Source organism: Hemitrygon akajei, chromosome 1 (assembly GCF_048418815.1).
Source record: "Hemitrygon akajei chromosome 1, sHemAka1.3, whole genome shotgun sequence".
Lineage (NCBI taxonomy): Eukaryota > Metazoa > Chordata > Chondrichthyes > Myliobatiformes > Dasyatidae > Hemitrygon > Hemitrygon akajei.
The window spans coordinates 29,864,042-29,888,670 of NC_133124.1; the positions used below are offsets into that span (position 1 = coordinate 29,864,042).

Below are 24,629 nucleotides of genomic sequence, written 5' to 3' on the forward strand. Positions count from 1 at the left end.
TAGGAAGCTGCAAAATGAATGAACTGCAGAAATCATAGGGCTGATGGTTCATGCTAGTGGTTTAGCGACTGGCTAATGGTCTGGGTTGTACCCTGGCTACGAGATATATGAACCCAACTCAGTGGCGATACAAAAAGGTCACTTAGGGGCAATGAAGAAGCATAACGAAGCCTCATCGTTAAGAAATAGTACTAAGAAAAACAAGTCCTGAATCACACAAGTCATTAGTTACCATGTTCCTGATTAACTTGGCTGCTAAAAACAGAGGGTCAGAATATTTATTGATTAAATAGGACCTTTTAATGTCTTATCCTAATTAAACTATTTACAATAACAGTAAGTCAACTATACCAAGTCGACAAATGCAAATAATCTTATTATCTTTGCCCAAAACAAAAGGATGCAGTTACGTTATGTGTTTGATTTAGACCACAATGATGAAAAACATTGCTATGTTGAATTCAATGTGCAGTAAATAATGGATTAGAAACTAATACATTTCAATAAAATGATAATTACATCCACCTATTAAAATATATTAATAGACTGATCCATGTACTTATCATTTGAAAGCCATTAGAAAAAATTAGAGAGTCAAATCACAATCTTCAATATTCATAAATAATGTCAAAAGGAGATTTGTCCTACACCACAGATTTTAGTTAATCTAAGGATCTTGCAGAAGGCAAATGACTCATGAATGAATATTTGCAGTGTTTTATGGTAATGTCTGAACAAAAATGTATTTTGACTCATAATATCTGAAAATTAGCAATAATAAACAGCACAAAACTCATGAAGAGTGAATCTATTAAAAGGAAAACATTTATAGCTGTACCCTCCTACCCCCCCACCACCACATACACAACTGATGACAGAACAAAATGAGGATAAATTCACCTGAACTTATGTTAAAATTACTAGTTCAATTATGAAGCAATTTTAAGACTGAACTAAAAGAAATAAATGCCGCTATAAAATGACATTATTCATTCAATGAATCTATTAATATATGAGCATCGTTATCCTTTATTTGAAGTCTAACCTTAGGATGCCTGCTGTGTGGCTGGATGCTAGAACGTCGGGAAAAAAAAGTGAAAGCACATCTCATCATGGGGTAAATTGTCTGTCGAAAATAAATGTACTTAGTTTCTGATTTGAATGCTGCTTTCTGTGAAAATAGGCTGGATTGTTATCATTGTCTGTGAGGGCTAATCTATCCTGAGCGGAAAAAAAAAGACCATGTGCAGCTGAACAAAAGGCACAGTGCAGAATGCAGGTAGGCCGATATCTGTTCTATTGTACTTCTTGTCCCATTTTAATCTATTTCAGGTTTTTAATCTCATTGAACCAACTATGAGATGTGCTTCAATCATTACTAGGAAAAATTACCAGGAAAAAGTATAATTCCTAAATAGATTAGAAAAATATGTTTTTGAATAAACAAATGCATGCAAAATATGTTATAAAATTACCTAGTAAAGCAAACAAACCTTTAAAATACATATGGGACCTAACAGTACATTTGTTTCAGTTTCCTTTGACTATGTGCCATTAATAAACACACATCATGCCGTACAATTTTATGATACAATCAAAGTGTAATATTACGCGTTTATTTAGCTGATAAAGAAACAACAAAGCACATTCAAATTTCCAAGATATGAAACATGAACATTGTGGACTTATATCAAATGGGCACAGACTACAATAATGTACAGTATATGCTCTGTATTCACTAATATGGATGTGAGTCAATTTATCATGTAAAATATTACATTTTGAGAAAATATTTCAATTATCCTCAAAGAACTCTTTATATCTGAATTTAGGAAATTCCACTCATTTGTTTTTGTTAGCAAATGTAAGATTCTCATTGAAAATTTGCTAAAATTGTAGCTTTTATTCAAAATTTCACTATTTAGAATAGGTTCAAATATTAATTTGCTATGTAGGTGTAAAAGTAAACTGATTTCATAATTAAAAGGTCTGTTAATAGATCGTATGTAGCTCCTATTAAGTAATCATCATTGAAAGAAGTAAAAGATATTCTATTTTTAAACCAATCATGAAATGTTTTTTCAACTTTCTCCAATTTCCTCTCTTCCTTTTCCAATCCTTTTAAGTATGACATGAACTGTACTTTCTGTTAGTACTGTGGAAAACATTTGCTATCAATTTTCCATGCGATTCGGACCCTCTTTAAATTCCAGTAATAGGAAACTCCTACTAAAGGTCAGGGAACAGGGTGCTATCCCTAATAATGCAAAGGAGACCCGCAGATATGTGAATAGCCACAGAAGTTGCTCTTCTTTGTCTAGAGTTAAGACACATCAGAGAATTCAAAGGCATCCATAATTTCATTCTTGCTGTATTTTGATGCTTGATTGTTATCCCTCGGACCTCATTAACAGGTCAAATAAGAAATGTAAATGGCCAATAAAAGTAAAATAGTAAACATACAAATGTATTGCTGCACATACAAAGAGTCCTTAAAGCGTGAAGTAGCTCTATGCGAGACCTGGATACAGTAAATATGAATCAAAATATCCACATAATCCATAATTTAAAGGAAGAAATGCAGAACAAAATGAAAACAATTCTCAAATTAGTGCTTTTATGCTTGAAGTTTAGAGGTAACTGTACTGGTATACAAAGGATAAGATTAGAGCCACTATGTGTTTCTAAATACCTATTTGATCTATGGTATGAAAATTTGTTAAACTTTTCAAGTGAAAAGCCAGCAATTGCATTTACTTCACTTACCTTATCTGTGGCATTATAATAAATCCCCCAAATGAGAGCTGTAGTTAATACATATGAAAGATGATTTATTTAACTGGCCACAGGTTTCAAAAGCAAAAGGTTGCTGTAACAAATCACTTAAATACTAATGATGTCAAAGCATTTTTTAAACTTACGCAAGTTACATTAAACCGCCTCATTTGACTAAAGAGACTTTATACTTCAAAGAAAGGAAAGCTTACAATTCATTCAGATTTCTACCTGCATCTTTTCTGTGCATATGTACATTAGACATGATTAAGTCATCTTTAATGCAATTATATTTGGATACTTAACTTTCATTCAATCTCCAGATACTTTATAGTTACCACTTATAATCATGTGGGGAGTTTAATATTTTTGCTTTTATAAAAATAATTGTAATAAAACATATTATATTTCACCATTTGTTAAATTACATTTAAATACATTGTTGAACAGTTACAGTGACTAAGGAATCATTTTGCAAAAATGGTCATCATTTCATATAAATAATAGAATCTTTTCAAGTTGCCAGAATACCTCTGTATAAGAAAAAGATTGAAAATTCAAGGACATTTGAACATTAACTGCCATGATGCTGTGTTTTGTTGTTTATTTTGTTTGATATGCATCTTGTGACCTGTATATAAAATTCATAGTTTCAGAAGTGACATGTGTGAGACCTGGACAACCAGGGGAAAAGGCACATTTCCTGACCTTGTAACCATGGCAACCTTTCACTGATTGGTAGCAGGCATGCTCTGCATCCTTTTGACACTGGAGGCAACTATGTGAGGTTACAGATTTTGATGGAAAATGAGCATTTTTTTCCTCTAACATATTAAGTGCATTCCAGAAGATGTGAAATTGTCCAACAAATGTTGAGGTTAAAATTATCGATGCAAATAGCCAGATTTGTGATAATTATTGACTGATTTAGCTCAAGCCTGGTAGAAGTGAGTCTTACATTTTCAATAACTTGGAAACTTCTAAATATCCACTCTCTATTTCTGCAAAACATTCCACTGAAGTGTAGCATATTTCATTACAGAAGCAGATCTGTCATGTTCTTCTCCCTGCAAAACATACATCATTTGGAGAATTATGTTTAATTAAGAGACTTTATTTATTTATATTAGAGACTTTGGAGCAATAACAAGGCAAAAACTACTCAGAAGGGCTGGAATTACAATTGATGGTGAATAGTTCATCTAAAGCTAAAATGATATTTACATCTTGCACTTTTTTTCTCATCAAAAATTAAAATAATTACTGGAAGCACCCATAACTATAAAAGTAGTTCAATTGTGCATGTATTATTTTATATTTATGTATAAAAAATAGAATCACTTTTTTAATAAAGTTCAAAGAGAAAATGAACTTCTGTATGCCACCAGCTAGAATGTTAAATGTATCAGATTCAAATGGATGCTAACATTCAAATTCATGTCAATCAAAAAGCTGAACAGAATGAAATTCCAACTCTCTGTATGGTCACATTGAAATTATTCTTCGGTTATTCCCAGTAAGCAGTTAGGTATTACTGTTCAATTGACTATTCACCAGATTTATTCCCAGCAATGGTCAATCCAATAACTTGGGAGTGGAAAAGTCACGATTCAATTACTGTAATCAGTCACATCTAGCATAAACCCAGATATTTTCTGTGTATGACTGCTAACTCCACTGCCCTCAGGATCAATAATTTAATTGTATGAAAAGCTAAAAGGAAAATTCTTAGATAATAACTTATTTGGAATTTAACACTGCTGATGGAAAGAATCGTCGTCACTCTTAATTCAAAACAAAACAAGCTAGGATTAATTTCTTTCTAACGAATACTTAAAGTAAAATGTCGATTGATGTGAGTAGAAGACTGGGAATTCCATTTTACAACTATGCTGACATTGTTACTAAATTATTAGGGAAGAATTCTACAATTAATTGCAACATAATACTCCAGCTATGTTATCTGGGCACCATTTCACTTCTAAATGGCCACATGCAGGCAAAAACAGTCATCCTTGAACTACTTGAACCAGAATCGTTTTCCCCAGGTGAGACTGTTGCAAGAACACCAGATTGCATCTACTGTATCATTCCAGTACATTTACAGATATGTGGGCAGAGGCGTGTATTTATTATTTAATTAGATTGATTTAATTTTAAGAACTGCATTCATTTAAGGAATTTGAGTTGAATTAACTTGCCTTTTACAATCACAGAAGCACATAATGGTTATTAGTATGTTCCAATGTTCATTTTAAGACAGAAATCTCCACTAAAGGTTGAATAATCCAACACTATCTTGTTCTTGTGAAATCATGCCACGACTCAGTTAGTTCAACAGTACATGCACAAGGACCTTCTCCAATTTACTGCGATTTCTTCACCTTCTTTCCTTAAAACTGTTTGAAAAAATATGCTCAAATGAACTAATCAGAAAGTGATCAGTTGCTTGACAGAATCATAGATACTATCAATAGTTTCATCAGAGCTGTTTGAGTCACAAAACTGACCAACTGAGACACCAAATAACTTGTAATCCAATTGGCCATTGAAAACCAAAGAACCCTCCCGCTTGTATGGAAGAATGCTAATGTAAGTATTCTTTATTGTGAGTGACTCTGGGCAAAGCAGTATTTTCCTGCAAAGGGGTTTTCCGAAATAACTCGGTCATACTATAATGTTAATATATTAATATAGTCTAGCTTTCAAAACAAAGATATAAAATTCATTTTTTAATTCCAGAAAATATGCTGCGCATGGATTCAAAGACAAATCTTAAAATACTTCCAAAATAGAGAAAAACTATCATATTACCAATGACAAATAATATGTACTTTTAGATTCTGCAGTACCTGACATCCTTGTGAAAAAAAATACACTTCCGGAAAACCCAGAGATTCTATTACCGTACTTTGCATACAAAATTATAAGGGGTAAAAATAGGTTAAATGCAAGCAGGATTTTTCCACTGAGGTTGGATGAGACAAGAACTAGAGCTCATGGTTTAAGGGTAAAAGGTGAAATGATTAAGGGGAACTCCTTCACTCAGAGGATGGTGCCAGCAGTAGTGAATGTGGGTTCGATTGAATAAATACATGGATGGGCTATGGCTGGGTGCCGGTCAATGGGAATAAGCAGAATAATAGTTCAGCATGGACTAGATGGGCTGAAGGGCCTGGTTTGTGTTCAATAATGTTCCATAACTCTATGACTCTATACTGACACTCTTTATCACTGTGTAAACACAAAGAATATCACTTAAGTATTCATGAGGCACTGAAATATAGATTTTTTTGTTAAAAGAGTTGAATACTTCAGAAGTCTCTGCGGGGCCAGTGAATAGAATAGTCTTTCCATTTATGAAATTAAAGTTATATTTCTACTCATGGCCCTATCCTGTACTCTGCTCTCTTTTAAGCTTTTACGCAGTCTATTATTACGTTTCTATCACCAGAAAAGTGAATTTAAGTGGTTACCTTTTTTTAAAAAAACTAACCACTCAATTCAATTTACAAGGCAAGGCCATGAAAATAATGAATCTGACCATAATTTAAATTTAACTAGTTTAAAGTGTAAATTTTAAGCTGAATTTTGGACAGGAATATTTGTGAAGATGTTTGTGTGTTAGGGGTAAAAAAAATGTCGCAGTATTGAAATGTAGGACATAGCTTTAGAAATCACATTCCTAAATTCCAGTCCAGTCTGATCATCAAAGATTTTTTTACCTATGGTGTAATTTGATCAGTGTGTGGCATTCCCTACTTTTAACTGTACTAATTTCTGCCTTTACTTTTTATTCCTATGTCAGAAATTATATCCAATCCATATTTAATGTACAATTATCTAGGCACCAATTTCTGTCACAGTTATCTAGGCACCAATTTTCACAATAAAATAAGCCATCTTCAGGTGAAAGATTTCTGACTGTAGAGGTATATCAATTGATTATACCTAAGAGTACACAGTAAACAGCTATTTGATAAAAAGTATTTTAATGATAGCAGTAGCTTTCACCACAGCATAGTTGTAATTTTTGCTTTTGAAATAACTACTCAAACTATAGGAGTCTCAGTTTGCACTGATAGATGCATTTCCTCAGGTAAACTGAACTTAGAGAGAAAATATCCTGCCATTGCATAACAGTTGCATAAAGAAAGTAGTCATTTTGGTAAGAATTTAATTCACTTAGTTTTTATGGTTTGAAAACAAAATACTGAATTGCTGCTGAAAGTGAAATGGATTTAAATAATTACCCAAAGAAATTGATTCAAATATATGTGGTAGATGTGAGATACTACTGAATGTCATTATTAAAAAGATCAAAACACTACATTCATTCATTACTCTTTAAGCTTCAGAATCTTCGCTCACCCTCTGCTTGTTATGACCAGATTTTAACAATTAATTTTGCATGGGAGGTCTCTTAGGGACCCATTTGGAAGACCTCAGTTTGGATTATCACCTCCAGCATGTTATTCTTTTATATTTAAAGGACTGATCCTTAACGTCAGCATAACTTCTCCAAGAATTTCTAAACAAAGGTAAGACCGAGCATTAAGACAACCAAAGGGAAAATTGTCCAGTGTATTCCTTCACTTCACAGATCATAGTTCTTCATTTTTCAGAAGGTTAACTTTGTTTTCTGGTTTGCTTAATTGCTTCATTATTAAAACATAGCACAAATAGGGTGGAATTGGTGTGGCTAGCTTCCTAGCTTCACATGAGTGTAATGTACGTCAGTTACTGGACCTGACAGTCTATGGCAGCATGGCCACTGCTAGATTGCTTCTTGTTGATTTTACACACCCAGCTGCTGCCTGTAATCGGTATTAGGTCAACTTAATATCCAAAGGAAGGCCTTTCTATGTCAATACCTTTCTGCAAAATTGGTGGAGATCCAGACAGGTTGTGTGCTGCATATACTCTGACTAATTTTTTCCATTTATTGAGCAGACCTTAATAGGATTATTGGAGTTAGTAGGTGCTCAGTGATTTCTTAACCTCTAACAAAGTTCTTTGTAGGGTGTAACAGAATGATGCAAGTAACGCAAGATCAAAAGGCTTGCATGTGGTCTATTCAAGGTCCTTTCCCAGAAAACTTCTGGGACTTTCAGTTTCCATTGTTTTAGTCAAGGAATCAGCCTGTTGCATGACACAGTCCTTAAAGAAATGACAACATTAAAACAACAGCTATCATTCACAACTAATATTATGCACATTGAATTGCTTCCCTTTCAGCAAAAAGCAGATATAGAGAGAATGGCAAGGGTAGAGCGCCGCGGGAGGGGAGTGGGACAGGTGGCAGAGAAGGAGTGCCAGGGGTAAGAGTTGGGCAGACACATGCAGCCCTGAGTCACTAGGCAAGGTCATTTGATTCCAAACAATTGATTTATTAATCATTACAGAATGTCTCTCTGGTGCTTCCTGCTCACTCCCCTCTCCGTACCCTCCTCCCACTCTCAGTCCACAATGGAGACCCATATCAGAATCAGGGTTATCATCACTCACATATGTCATAAAATTTGCTTTTTTTTGCGGTAGCAGTACAGTGCAATACATAAAATCACTACAGTACTGTGCAAAAGTCTTAGGCACCCCAACTATGTCCCTAAAACGTTTGCACAGTATTTGTCTATTTGTCTATATAGTATGTATATTTATTATATTTGTAAGATGTGAGAACTACCTATGATCTTTATTACCTTTGTAGAACTCAGAGATGCTGAATTATTATCCATCACTTAATCTGGTGACTTTGACACACCAGAAATATCACAGGTTGCCTCTGCTTGTACAGTTATGGGGTGCCCTCTAGAAGAATCATCAACTAATTGTCTTCTTCACTCTTTGCCGGAGCACCTTGCACCAGGAGCGACCGATCCACCTACATTGACTTCACTGATTTTCTCAACCTCCTAAAATAAAATTCTAATAAATGTGCTGGGATAAACCTGATGATTCCTCAGCAAGTGTCCTCATTTCAATGAATGGGAGCAAATACTTCCTGTTAGAAGGGTAAGTAGCTAAGTTTTTATCATTTATTCAAATTAGCTTTAATAATTTTAATTTGTCTGGACATGCCGTTCAGGTTTTAAAATCTAAAGAAAAAAGTAGTTTTAATTTTACTAGCAATATGTTTATATTTTTATGTTCCCCAATGTTATTAAACATGAGTATCAAAGCTTGGGGAGTTTCTGAGCCTGAGGGCAGAGCATCGCAGCTATCAAAGCCATTCTGTGAATGCAGTCGGCTGTCTACAGTGAGGCAGCCCTCACATGGTGCTGGGCCACACCACAGCACTGAGAGACAGCCTCCTGACAAAAGGCTGTGCCCTGGGGCCACACTGGAATAAACGATGTGGCCTCTGCCAGGTGATGTTTAATAGATGCTGTTGACCTGTTTCTTCAATGCCCCTTTCGCCTTGTTTTCTGATATTTTTATTCTGATTCCACTCACCTTCCCCCTCACCTAGTTTCGCTCATCACCGACCAGCTGGTACTCCTTCCCCTCCTTCCGCTCTCCCTGGCTTCCTCCCTGGCTTCTGCCCCAGCTCCTTTCCAGAGCCGACGAAGAGTTTCAGCCCGAAAAGTCGGCTGTTTATTCCCCTCCATAGATGCTGCCTGACTTGCTGAGTTCCTCCAGCATTTTGTGTTTGTGTGCGAAATTTGCATTTTCACAGACTGAAGCTGAGTGGTTTGACGTGAAAAGTTGCTTTATTCCGGTGCTCTTCATAAACTGTTTCAGCTGACATGAGCTAAACTGTGAACCCTCTGATCTTCCCAAAAGACCATGCATGGCAAAATTAGGTCTTTAATTCCATAAACATGAAGTCTGTGGTAGTGCATTTGTTTACGTGCTATACTTCTATCCATTAAATACTCCACGTGTCCTTCACAATAACCTGTGCTGAACTGCTGTAGGCCATTTCCACTCCTAGAGAGGTGTGTTGTGTTCTGCAAAACCTGGCCTACTGAACCTCTACTGCTACGTCATCTATATTTTTGTCAATGCCAGCCAATATGTAAATTCTCTAGAAATGTTTTCATATTAGCTACATCTAAGTATTATTGTTTGTTCCAAGTGCATGGAGTCCTTTGAACATGCAGTTGTCTCAAAATCTGGGAAGCAATTGTGTCCACTGCCCTTTTTCACTAGTCAAAGGGAGATCATCAGCTATCTTATAATTTTTCCAACGTTAATAATCTTAATGGTTCCTTAAGGTTGTTATAGCCAAGGGTGGTAATGGGGACAAGCTCCCACTACCTATTAAATGCCTGCAATGGCGTGCACCTCTAATAGCTTCTGGCAACCAAGTCCAGCTCCTGGCCTTCAGGTGTGGCTTCGAGACTAAGCTTGGCAGAACCATTTCTACTGACAGAGAAGGGGCTAAGGTGGGTTATTGCCACCTTAAAACTAGTCACTTCAGGAAGAAGGGGCTTGTCAGCTCATCTAGGAGAAGGAAAACTCTGATCTCAAATCTCCGCTGCCTTGCAGCTGTCCCCGCCTATGGGGAAGGATTTGGGAGTAAACCCAGCAGGAGAAATCTGGAGATGGAGTCCCTAAGGCAGTCCTACACTGAGTTCAATGCAGACTGGCAACTCCTGCGACGCTGCTAGTACTAAACTGTATCAGTCTCTGCCGTACCTTTGGGTTCATCAGATGCACGGAGAGGGGGAACGTGCTGCATGGACAGCAGCTTGCTCTCCATATCGGACTGCCCTGGCTTGCATAGCTAGAGAGCTAGGACACAAGATCCATGGTTGGCCCTGACCTACGGAGGCCTCACAGAATAGTCTTAATGTTAAGTCTGAAATTGTTTGTTTGTGTGCCTTGTTATGACCCCAGCCCCCTCCTTTGTGAGAATCGCAAGAGCCCTAGTCAAGGGGGGGTCAAATGACCCAAGAGGGGGAGAGACGTGCTGAATAGACACAGGAAAATGGGAGAGAGAGGGAGACGTGCGGAAGACCACGTTCCCCCGGGAAGCAGAATAAAGTGACTCTGACTATTGTCTCATGAAGACCACGTGTAAAGCCCTCGGGCAACGTGAGCTGGTTGAGAGAGAGATTGACACCGGCGATCCCGTGAGGAAGATAAAAGGTGGGCTGCCGAGGCGGGGCCTCAGACGCACCAGAAGACACGCTAGAGATCCTGTGACAGCGTTTTGATAGCGACAGCCGGTGGTGGGGTTCGTGTGCGTCTTTTCCTTGCCTGGGATTGGTGACCCCACAACGGAAGAACGGCTTAGCTACAGGGGAGGCCACCGATGAGCGTTCATTCCCCCAACGAGGCTCCGACAAACCGAACTCCTACAGGTTGGAAAACCTGTCGGGTAACTATTTCATTCAATTCTCTCTCTCTCTTCCTAACAAAAGTGCACCAACGCGACACCACAACGACGGCAGCTGGTGGAACTGCAGTGACCGCAAAAGACTTTTAGATATCCAGTAAACAATATATATCTACATTACCCCTAGACAACGATAGAGCTTATTTCTGATTGATTGTTACTATACCTGTGCTTTAGATTGAGTTGTGACGACGTATATGATCTGAATGTTTTGTATTAACCATACGTTTGTGCCCCTTTATAAATAAAAATGTTTGAAAATAGTAGCATCAGGCTTCAGCGGACCTATCTATCTTTGCTGGTAAGTCACCCGGTTACTGGGGAACGTAACAGCCTCAACCATGAATTTAAAAACTCTCTTCGCATTGCTCATCCTCTTCATTGCTGTGTAATCATCCCTTCTGTGAATCCCGCTTGAAATTTTTTCCCTTCTCTTGAAACATCACATTACAGCCACTCCTTTCTTCAGCTGCAGTCTGCTTTTCCCTACATAGAGACTATATGCCCAGGTCTTCATACAATTAAAACATCTTACTGTTTTGAACTTTTGCTGAACTGCTCCAATTGAAAGGTAGCAGACTTTCAAGCCAGACCCAAATATTGTGCTGCTCACACTCTTGTGACCTAGGCTCAGAATCAGAATTCACTCCATTATTCCTGTTCCTACTGCATTTACACCAACTTTCAACAACTGCAAAGTTCCATCAATTTTCCAAAGCTATAGCTATCTTCAAAGTCTTTTCAAGCATTAGATGTGGAGAGATTTATGACTTTTACAGGATGCACTCATTGGTTAGTCAACACACAGACTTAGCACGTAGTACAAGATCTAAGAATGCACAGCAGCCGTAATGCAAGAGTAGTTTCTTTCAGAACAACCATGCATTTGGCAATCAAATGACATGACCTCTGATTTTGGATTCCCTGCACTCCGGAGTCTCTCACAATACTCGGATGCGATAGCTTTCCAGACGTTTTATGCCACGACCCAGGTCTCATCACGTATGAAGCTCCACTTTTAAACTTGTGTCGTAAGTGAACTTTATGCTAAACATTCTGGAATATATTTTTATTATTTGTTAATTTATTTGTGGTAGTATTACTTTATGTGTGTGTGTATAATTCACACACAACACATAAAGTAATATCACAAGAAAAAAATTTAACAAATAATAAAATTATATTCCAGAATGTGTGTGCACCGTGGTCTGTAGGACAGTTGTTTCATTTGGGGGTATCCATGTATATGGTTGAATGACAATAAGCGAACTTGAATGGCACATAAATCAATCAAGGTTTGTCTAAGGCTTAAGTAGCTAAGTACCAACAAGATTGCTTTCTCTCATTAGCACGTGATCTCATTACAAATATTTTTATCACTCACTCTGATGATATCGTTCCTGTGAAACAGTATCTCCACCTTTTCAAGTTGACAGGACTCTTGTACTTCATCTTATATAAAGTACTAAACTACCAGCTTGTGTTATCTTCCACTTCAATAGTTGTTACACTTGACTTTTTTTCCCATTTGAATGGGTATAACAGATAGAGGGGTACAAGAAGATAAGAGGCATAAATTGAGTGGAAAGCTAGATACTTTTTTTTTACCAGGGTGGAAGTAGCTAATACCAGGGGACATAATTTTAAGGTGATTGACAGAGGGATGGATGGGGAGGGATGCCAGAGGTAAGATTTTTACACAGAGTTGTAGGTGCATGGAGCCCACTGCCAGGGGTGGTTTCCAAGGCAGACACATTAGGGTCATACAAGGAACTTCTAGATAGGCACATACATGATATAAAAGTGGAGGGTGATGGAGGAGGGAAAGGTTAGATTGATCTTTGAGTAAGTTAGAAGTTTGGTACAACATCATGGGCTGAATGGCATGTACTGTGCTGTAATGTTCCATGTTTGATGTTCTATAACCTTCTTTAATTCTGAAATTTTGCAGGTTCACACTATCTCATGTTCATGTGTTCAATCAATATCCATTTCGATGGATGTAGATCTTCATCATCCTATCCTCAGTGCCAGTGCAAAGTATGTGTTTTGTGCATTCCTGACCTCTAACTGAGCCATCCCAGAATCTGTAAATTAATGCACGTGTCATGTCAAAACCTTAAACAGATGATGTCTTAGGCAGTCTCTGGGACTTCCCACACATACTGTAGCAGCCCAGACAGCAATTGGTGACAACACAATTCTTAAAGGTGTAACTGTCGTACAGCAACAACTAATACTAAATGTACTGGTGTAGAGAACATTTCCCCTTCTATGGACCCAGAAAAAACATCCTTCACCTCACAGCTCCTCTGCACAGCATTACTACCAATCCCTACCACTATCCCCTCTCTCCCCTCACAGCTCCACTGCACAGCATTACTACCAATCCCTACCACTATCCCCTCTCTCCCCTCACAGCTCCGCTGCACAGCATTACTACCAATCCCTACCACTATCCCTTCTCTCCCCTCACAGCTCCACTGCACAGCATTACTACCAATCCCTACCACTATCTCTTCTCTCCCCTCACAGCTCCGCTGCACAGCATTACTACCAATCCCTAACACTATCCCCTCTCTCCCCTCACAGCTCCACTGCACAGCATTACTACCAATCCCTACCACTATCCCTTCTCTCCCCTCACAGCTCCACTGCACAGCATTACTACCAATCCCTACCACTATCCCCTCTCTCCCCTCACAGCTCCACTGCACAGCATTACTACCAATCCCTACCACTATCCCCTCTCTCCCCTCACAGCTCCACTGCACAGCATTACTACCAATCCCTAACACTATCCCTTCTCTCCCCTCACAGCTCCACTGCACAGCATTACTACCAATCCCTAACACTATCCCTTCTCTCCCCTCACAGCTCCACTGCACAGCATTACTACCAATCCCTAACACTATCCCCTCTCTCCCCTCACTCCCCTCACAGCTCCGCTGCACAGCATTACTACCAATCCCTACCACTATCCCCTCTCTCCCCTCACAGCTCCGCTGCACAGCATTACTACCAATCCCTACCACTATCCCCTCTCTCCCCTCACAGCTCCGCTGCACAGCATTACTACCAATCCCTACCACTATTCCTTCTCTCCCCTCACAGCTCCACTGCACAGCATTACTACCAATCCCTACCACTATCCCCTCTCTCCCCTCACAGCTCCGCTGCACAGCATTACTACCAATCCCTACCACTATCCCTTCTCTCCCCTTACAGCACGACTGTACGCACTACCACCCAACACCACCACTGCCATTTCTCTCCTTTCCTTACAGCCCCACTGTACACACGACCACCAAACCCCACCTCCATCCCTTCTCTCCCCTCACAGCACCACTGTACACACTACTACCCAACCCCACCTCCATCCCTTCTCTCCCCTCACAGCACCACTGTACACACTACTACCCAACCACACCTCCATCCCTTCTCTCCCCTCACAGCACCACTGTACACACTACTACCCAACCCCACCTCCATCCCTTCTCTCCCCTCACAGCACCACTGTACACACTACTACCCAACCCCACCTCCATCCCTTCTCTCCCCTCACAGCACCACTGTACACACTACTACCCAACCCCACCTCCATCCCTTCTCTCCCCTCACAGCCCCACTGTACACACGACCACCCAACCCCACCTCCATCCCTTCTCTCCCCTCACAGCATCACCGTACACACTACTACTCAACCCCTCCTCCATCCCTTCTCTCCCCTCACAGCACCACTGTACACACTACTACCCAACCCCTCCTCCATCCCTTCTCTCCCCTCACAGCACCACTGTACACACTACTACCCAACCCCACCTCCATCCCTTCTCTCCCCTCACAGCCCCACTGTACACACTACTACCCAACCCCACCTCCATCCCTTCTCTCCCCTCACAGCACCACTGTACACACTACTACCCAACCCCACCTCCATCCCTTCTCTCCCCTCACAGCACCACTGTACACACTACTACCCAACCCCACCTCCATCCCTTCTCTCCCCTCACAGCATCACTGTACACACTACTACCCAACCCCACCTCCATCACCACTATACACATTACCACCAAACTTAGTAAGCACTAAGTTAGGCTTACATTTCAGACTGCTGTGTCCTTCCTTGAATTATTTTAATGTTTTGAAGTTGCAAAATATAACACTTTCTTACTGTTCTGAATGTGAGCCTATAACTTCCAGCAAACAAATACGCCAACTAATATACACCCAAAAATAGCCAAAAAATATTAGTTATAACTTTCTAAAAGAATTAAATTTAAACTGCAAACAAATCAATATCAATCAATTTCATAATTATTTACAAGATAAAAGATAAAAATAAACAGCTAATAATAATGACTCAATTCTGCACTCAGTGGCTAAAGTGAGATGCTTAGCAAATCCCTTAAATAGGTTTTACTAAATTTTATTTCAAATTATGAATGTCTGAACAACTGTGCTGTATTTTATTAATATCATAATTCAAACAGAAATTCATTTAACCCCCCTTGGTGCTCCCATCACTACTGAAAGTTGCAAATTCTAGGTGGCAGTGCCTAGACAGCAAGATCAAATTTTAATAACAAATTCTCTCCTCCAGACACCTTTATTTTGAATGCAAGCATAAATTGGAACGGCTGACCACTATTACTTTTGGAAGCAATCTGACTTCTGTGCACCCTCGCCTCAGCATCTCTGCTGTATTCTTCCACAGCATTATTGATAGCAAGGAAGGTCGTATGATAAACGAGCACCAAAAATATCAGAACATATTAGGCCAGGGATTTGTTATCAGTGAATGAGACGATAACAGAATTTTTTTCTCTCTGTATAACGTTGGACTGTATTTTAATGGTTGCACAGGCCAGAAAATGAAGGAAAATTGTTAGGCTTTGATTTCTTCTCTCCTCTTGTGACATGCCAGAAGTAATAATACACACTAATAATAGAAATAACGCAGGCATATGAGTTAAAAAGACACTAATATGCATTCTGACCCCTACTCACGAGGTGTGGTATTGACAAAATATCTTACCTTAATTTGCAGGAGTAAGATTTTGTGCAAAATATAACGGTAGAAATATTATTAATGATACTCTATTCAAGCCAGTGAGATCTGTATTAATCAACTTGAGAGAGAGTGTTAGCAGATTCTGATGAATTCAAGAGTACAAAATATTCTGCTGACTTTTTACAACTTGAGATAGAAGAGAAGGAAATATTGTTATATGTGAAAAGGCCCTTTGGGCAGATGCAAGCAATAATGAAATTAAAAACAGACTATATAAAACTGATGCTAAGAAGGGATAATATAAAAGTAATGATGTCTTTATTTCCACTCTCTCTATTCCCCCATACGTCTCCATTGCAGGTTAAACTAGAAGCATTTTGTACATTCAGGGTTCTGGCTGAGATTGGTGTCAGGATATTCTCTTGTCCTTTAAGATTTCAAAGCTTTAATGTTGAATGTCCATTACTCTGTGTCAGAAAGTCAAGAGAGTCAAGTCTAGGAGGGGTAGGCTAAGTTCAAGAGCCCCTTAAAATGGATCCAAAGTAACGACATCAATGGATCCATACATAGGCAGAGAGGGAGCACATCTGTTTTGTGCTACTTGCTATTTATTTGTCTTGTACTGCACATCCTTCAGCTCATCACCTTCTTATTGGCTGGATGCTTCAGTCGGGATTGAAGTCGGGAGAGGCCAATACCATTTAAAGCTAGCCCGTGGTGCTTAAAGTTAGCCTGGACCTCTTAAAGGGCAAGTATACAGTGGCTAGATCTGTGACTGTAAGGCATTCTGCCTTGGGAAATAGTGCATTTTGGTATGACCAGGAATAAACCAGGCTCCAATATTTTTGACTGCTATGCAGGGGAGGTGGGATAGCCTGACAGAAAACAGGGAGTCTTCCAGAAACATACTCCAAAAACAAAGGGGGCCAATAGTTTTGGAAGCCACTGCTGAGAATGTAGGCCTGCGACCTGACACCCTCATAAATATGAAAATACGATGCTCTCATAAATACAATACCTTTCAACTTAATACCTCCATAAGGCAATATTGGTACCCAGTAGATCATAAGACCTAGGAGCAGAATTAGGCCATTTGGCCCATGAGTCTGCTTGGCAAACTCCCAAAGAGGCCAAAAATCTAGAGTCAACAAACTGATCTTTATTCTGTCGATGTTTGAATTTCAGTGACATTGAATAGAAAACTCAAACTTCATTTGCTCTTGTCAAAAAATATTTTTTCCAATTATTCCATAATTTCACTATGAATTCACTTTTAAAATAAAAACTGTCATAAATGAATAACTACTAAAATTTGCTTTATTTTTTCTTGCTAATTATTAAGAACTTTTTCAGTGATGCCAGAAATATCATGTTTAGTTCTTACACTATATTCTGGCTCTAATTAAACTTATCAGATTACTAAGTTGTAAATAGCCGAAGCTGAAGCCACATGAATCCTAATTAAAAATCATCTTGCCATGTTATTAGCTGCTGAAAAGTGAAAACACTCTGCCTGATATTACCTTGAACAACTAGAAAGTCAAAAACTGAGAACAGATAGAAATATTGCAAACTATTTTGGCCCCACTGTCAACTTTGGAGGTTTATGAAATAGCTTATGCTGTCAACTTGATTTGGTAGTAGGATGAAAAATGTCAAAAGTGCAGATGACAAATCAGTCTTGTGAAGAAAAGTGACTCCAAGACAAGAGATGTCATTTGTCACAATTGCCATTTAGCTGCTGGTTTCTGGATTTTGTTTTTGTATGTGAGACAAATGTTGTCTTGGTGAATTGTAAACTAACATTATCATTTTAACATTTTATTCTACAAACAGAAAGAATGCTTCATCAATTATTGAAGGAAAAATTTAAGCAAATAAAAATGTCTTATAAATTTCTGAAGCAAATTGTCTGTAAAAGTTTTAACCACTGTCAGTCATTCATTCTGCCTTTTTTCTGTATTCATCCTTTAGGAGTGAAGTGCTTAAATCTTTTAAAAGTGCCGGAAGCTGGGATCGTTCCTTGTACGATATAACCAACGGCACAGCAATTGTCACAGTCAGGCACAGCTGTGCTTGTCTCTCACAGCCACTGCATAACATGGGTGGTAATTAAGCCACAGCTTCAAGGTTGCATGGGCACAAGACAATTCACCCTAATGAAGTATCGATTGGTTGTGGCCGAGGTAAAAGAAGTTGACATTCATTTAGAGGAAGTCTGGGCAAATACAACATTGTCCAGCTGTATACAACAAAGGCAGTGTCACCAAATTTTAACTTTGGAAAGACAATTTAGAATTTTATTTGTAGTGATATTTTGCTTTTTTAAAAAATTAGAACTAATTATATTGTTACTACTCTTGACATCACAATCTTAAATCAGTGGAATTAATGTTTATTGGCAGATGCTACAAAAGCAAATGAAGTTCAGCATGTCAATTACTGTAATAATCTCCTGACCGCATGCTACTGAATTGTAGTAGGACTGAGTGCAGCAAATTAAGTGGCATCTTGGAATAATTTTATGGTTGTTGACATTGAGCTGTTAATCTTAATGTAATGTATAAAACTGCTGGGGTAATGCGGGAGACAAAATTATGATTTTAAGTGGAAAGGTTAGAATATGGAACCTAAGCAGCTGTCATTAAGCTGTAAAGATATCACTGTAAATGTTCTTTTATATGCTGGAAATTCTATATCCCTCAGAGAAACAAACTTACCAGACCATTAGTCCTCATCATACTTATTTTACTGATCATATTGGTTCTGGGGCATTCAAAGTGGAATTTCTAATATAAACAGAAAATGGTCTATGAATCATCAGTCATGATGTGAAATTGTTAATTCTGAAACCCTTTACAACAGTTCTTTTTCTGCTGTGGATGATTATTTTCCTGCAAAGAAAACTATTAAATCAAGGATGCATTTGAAAGTTTTGTGCAATCACATCATTTTTCATTACCAATGTCACCCCTTAGAATAATAGTTCTGAAGTATATTGGTTCTGTTAATGCAGCAAACCAAGAAACAGTTTGCCTTTCCACTTCATTCTTTCAATAAAATTTTCTTGTCAAATCCATTATAATTAATGCTTCATTATTACAGAGTGAAAATGTTGTGATAGTGTTTTGACTACTTTGATCAGTAAGTCTAGGAAAGGCCATTTCTTAATCATTGCACCTACTCAGAAAACATCCACAGAAATTAATATAAGCCCAAATTTTGCTGTGGTAATGACGACAAACTTCTAGCTACTACCTTCAATGAAGGATGCATCCTGAACCTTGGAGATTTACCTTAAAATAAAAGTCACCGTCAGTGGTTCAAAGCAACTTTCAAAAGCTTCCTCTTCTGCAGCAGTTGCCACTACAATCAAAGGAAATCTCTTGGACTAATGTGAAATTTCAGAGTTTATGGACACGTCTCAGTGTAACACACCCTGAAATTCTTATGCATTGTTAAATGAGCTCCGTAAATTTTTAATAGTGTACTAAGCCGCAATTATTACTGAGCAAACTACCTGCTTCTAAAAGACTAATTTAGTGCATGTGTACTTTAAATTCTCATGTGAGTATGTCAAAATACAAGTGGATAGAAATTCATCTCAGGTCAGTTGCACTAAGTGCTCTATATACTAGCAACAACACATTGAGTTGAATCTGGAATTTTGAAGAGCAGAGTGTCAACGATAAGTGCAAATAACAGTGCGTTTCACATAACTAACTAGATACAAATTTATAAGCAAAATAATTCTCCTTATTTTTAATTTTAGTGTATTTATTTATAATATTTAGTTTCTATTTTGGTTATAGATGTTCCAGTTTTTATTCAGCATTTAGTGTTATGCTTAAATTGTTAATTGATGGCTTTGTGCTTAAAAATTCATCCGTCTAGTGATCAAGTACAGGGTAGATATAATGGTAATGCTAATTTGGATCTCCTGCAGAAAGTTCTAATATTTACCAACAAGGTATTAGAGGCAGTTTCCAGGTGATTTATACCCAGAATTGAGCCTGAAAACAGGATTTGGAAAGCTCTTGACAAGACTACTTTTAACTCAGCAGATCTGCCAATGCTTTTGTACATGGGAAACAGACAATGGCATCGGCTATTAAAGACATCCTCAGGAACACACAGCACAGAAAATGCAGTTCTAAGAGTCACTCAAAAGGGCATTGAAGTCCTGGTCCAGGACATAATGGGCAGGAATGAAACCCTGTGTACCAGAGGAGGGACCAGACCAGCAGACCTTGCAGGAGTCTGCAAGAGCCAATAGGGTTAGCTACAACAGTCTTCCTGTCAGATAGAAAACCTTCACACAGTGGAGCAATGTGGAAAGAAAATGCATGGTCTGATATGAAGACGAGTTTTGTGTTGTAACTTGCACATAATCCCATAAACATACATGCATATGCACGTGCGCGCGTGAACACACACACACACACACACACACACACACACACACACACACACACACACACACACACACACACACACACACACACACACACACACACACACACACACACACACACACACACACACACACACACACTTTAACCCCTCCTATTACTGCTTCTCTGCCTCAGAGCTCAAGGATTCTAATGGATGACAATGAAAAGGTTACCCTCATCTCCATTGCATAAGAAGACTCAGGGAGCTGAGCAGAGCATCTTCTCAAGGGGACTATAAAGCACCTCATGGGCAAAGTGGTTATCGAGCCCCACATCGCTGGAGAAGCATATGGCACAGTAATCTGCCAGTGTGCTTGTTAATTCTTTTTATTGAAGGCATTCTCATTACCATTTGAGCTGCTGCACCGCTATACCAGCATCTTGGCCGCAGTGCAAATGCCACTTCTTTTTGTTGTGTCTTTGTAGGGCATCAGGATAGACCACAGGCTTTCTCTCACAGATAAGCAGGGCTCACAGGTCAAGAATCATGATCACACAAGAAATTCTGCTGCACGCCCTTCAATTTGACACCAGTTTGAGTATCTTCACAAAGTTCGAAGTTAATTGATAATTAAAGTACATATATGTCACCATATACAACCCGGAGAATCATTTTCTTGCAGGCATACTCAATAAATCTATAATAGAGCAGTAAGCATAGTGGAATCAATGAAAGATCTCACCTGCTGGGGCAGTCAACCAGAGTGCAAAAGACAACTGTGCAAATAGAAAAAGAAAGAAATAATAATTAAAAATAGCAATAAATATGAGAGCATGAGATGAAGAGTCCTTGAACGTGAGTCCATAGGTTGTGGGAACATTTCAGTGATAGGTCAAGTGAAGCTGAGTGAAGTTAACCCTTTTCCCGTCCCTGTGGCATCTGAACAAGTATGGTTGCTGGTGCAGTGGCACCAGTGGCGTCACCACTGGGTCAGCCATGGAATAACTAGCTCAGTTACTAAATGCTGGAGAGCATGCTGCTGTGTACCTTGAAAAGTTTTGAGCAGTATGGCTGATGTCAGTGATGCATGCTTGTAGATAGACGTAAATCCCATATGGTGGCACGTGTTTCTCTGTGTCGTGTACAGGTAAGATTGGAGGCTACACCTGAGATCTGACACGAGGAAATCTGCAGATGCTGGAAATTCAAACAACACACACAAAATGCTGGTGGAACACAGCAGGCTAGGCAGCATCTATAGGGAGAAGCACTGTCAACGTTTCGAGCCGAGACCCTTCATCAGGACTAACTGAAAGGAAAGATAGTAAGAGATCTGAAAGTAGTGGGGGGAGGGGTGATGCACCATCAATAACTCACGCTGAGACTTAGGAAGTGAGATATCGGCTTTTATTGACTGAAGAACAACACTACATCCTGGGAAAATGAGGGAGAGCAGCAGACCACAGTCGCCTTTATACAGGGGTCTGTGGGAGGAGCCACAGGAGCAGTCAGCAGGGTCTGTGGGAGGAGCCACAGGAGCAGTCAGACAGGTATATCTAGTTCACCACAAGGGGGAAATGCGAAATGATAGGAGAAGACCGGAGGGGGTGGGGTGAAGCTAAGAGCTGGAAAGCTGATTGACGAAAGTGATACAGAGCATTAGCAGCAGAGATTGTCGGGGCAGCAGAAAAGGATGACCTGCGAGATGCTGGGAGTGGGACGGAGGCGGTCTGAAGCTGCTGAATTGAGCTGTTGAGAACTTTAATGGCTGTCAGCTGATGCTGGCTGTTCACAGTAAGTTCAAGGGCGGCAGCCGTGAGTGCGGAGATCGCAGACACCTGAGTCCGATTGTCTGCGGTGAACTGTTGAACAGTTGCGGCAAGGAATGATACCTGTTCTTCCAAGAGAGACTGGGCTTGTCGGCACGAGATTATCTGCTTCATTGCCTCCGTAACTTTATTAAGAACAGATTCCATTGCCTGTAGCTTGTCTCCTACCTGACCAATGAATCTCATGGCCAAGGTCAGCTGCCCTCTCTCTGCTGGGTCCATCTTTGTGTGGTCGAGACTTGCTGTTACCAGGTTCAGACATGGCCCAAGTGCGGAGTGAGAGACACTGAAATAGGTCGATAGTTCACAGACTTTAATAAAAACAGTGTTAAAGGGAAAATAAAACAATAAATGCTAGGCCAAACAGGGCCATTAGCTAAAACTCTCAAAAGGAAAACAAAGCCTACACTGCGGCTGCAAAAAACATCTAAACATTAAACGAATATCGCTAGTCTTCAGAGTCAGTTGACTTGAAAGTCCAATTTCTCAGGGAAGGCCAAATGCAAAACAGCAGCAAAGCATTGCTATGCTGTGTCCAAGTCTCGACAAGCACCATGATGACAAGTATGGAGTTAAATACTATCACGATTAATTAATAATTAGCTGACACGTACAAGTTCACAAGCCCAATTGCTGTGTGTGTGTGTGTCTTGCTCTAGATTTCCAGTATAGGCAAAATCTTTTGTGTTTATAATGTTGATGCTCTGTTTAAGGAGGGAAATAGTGATAAACCAGGAAATTGTATACCTGCGCTCCTTACATCAGTGGTAGGTCAATTATTGGGGAAAGTTCTTACAGATTGGATATACTTGTATCTAGAAATTAATATGCTTATGACGGATAGTCAGCATAGCTTTGTGCTAAAGAAGTCATGTCTTACAAACCTGACTGAATTTTAGAGGGGATGATGAAGATGATTGACCAGTACAGAACAGAGGATGCTCTGTAGATAGAGTTTAGTAAGGCTTTTCATAAGGTACGTCATCTGCTAAAGGCTAGATCTGTGGCATTCAAGTCTGGTGACCCAGGCCTGGACCAGAAAACCAGATATGATTTGCAGAGGACTACTCCAAGGTCAAAGGGACAATTTCAAATGAGGTTAGAGGTGACATCAGATGTACAACAACACTGGCAAGGATTGCAAGGCATTACCTCCTACAAAGCGAAACCCTATAGCATGAATGGCAGCGATGCTTCACTACCAGATGAACTCAATGCCTTCTATGCTGCTTTGAAAGGGAGAACACAACTACAGCTGTGAAGATCCCTGCTGCACCTGATGACCCTGTGATCTCTGTCTCAGAGGCCGATGTTAGGCTGTCTTTAAAGAGAGTGAACCCTCGCAAGGCAGAAGGTCCCGATGGAGTACCTGGTAAGGCTCTGAAAACCTGTGCCAACCAGCTAGTGGAAGTATTCAAGGACATTTTCAACATCTCGCTGCTAAATGCAGAAGTTCCCACTTGCTTCAAAAAGGCAACAATTATACCAGTGCCTAAGAAGAATAATGTGGGCTGACTTAATGACTATCACCCGGTAGCACTCACATCTACAGTGATGAATGCTTTGAGAGGTTGGTCATGACTAGACTGAACTCCTGCCTCAGCAAGGACCTGGACCTGTTGCAATTTGCCTATTGCCACAATAGGTCAATGGCAGACACAATCTCAATGGCTCTCCACACGTCTTTAGACCACATGGACAATGCAAACACCCACGTCAGGATGGTGTTCATTGACTATAGCTCAGCATTTAATACCATCATACAACCCTGAGATTCTTCTTCCCACAGACAGCCACAAAATCAGAAAAAAACAGTATGGAATCCATTCAAAGAAAGCATCAAACACACAACACACAAAAACAAGAACAAATTATTTGTTATTATTTGTTTTTAGGCAAAAACGAGTGGAAAACGCACAGTACATAAAATATCAACCCACAGAGTCATTAGAACAGTCTGGAAATGTTCAGTTTAGCTCAGTTTAGCGCTGTGGTGCTCATTGACTACAGACTGCAGAGGCAGCTTGCTCCAAACAAAATCACACAAGTTGCTAATTAAAGACAGGAGTAATCAGAAACAAATATACCATGAGCTACAGAGTCCAAATCACAAGCCATGTCGATTAAACCTTGCCCGAGACCCAGGACTCCAGCACCATCCCCCAGCAGCAGTGAGCGAGAGGGAGAGAGTGGTTGGTCAAATACAGACACCTTCCTCCGGCAGCTGCGAGTGAGAGGGAGAGAGACTGGTCACAGGCAAACAGACGGC

General features: G+C 39.5%; 1 long non-coding RNA gene across 1 annotated transcript; it reads left to right on the plus strand.

Moving 5' to 3' along the window:
* Window positions 1-979: 979 nt before the first annotated feature.
* LOC140730252 (uncharacterized) lies at window positions 980-19,159 on the plus strand. Its single transcript, XR_012099555.1, has 3 exons — window positions 980-1,279; window positions 8,486-8,790; window positions 18,111-19,159. It is a non-coding gene; the product is annotated as an uncharacterized lncRNA (long non-coding RNA).
* Window positions 19,160-24,629: the final 5,470 nt, after the last annotated feature.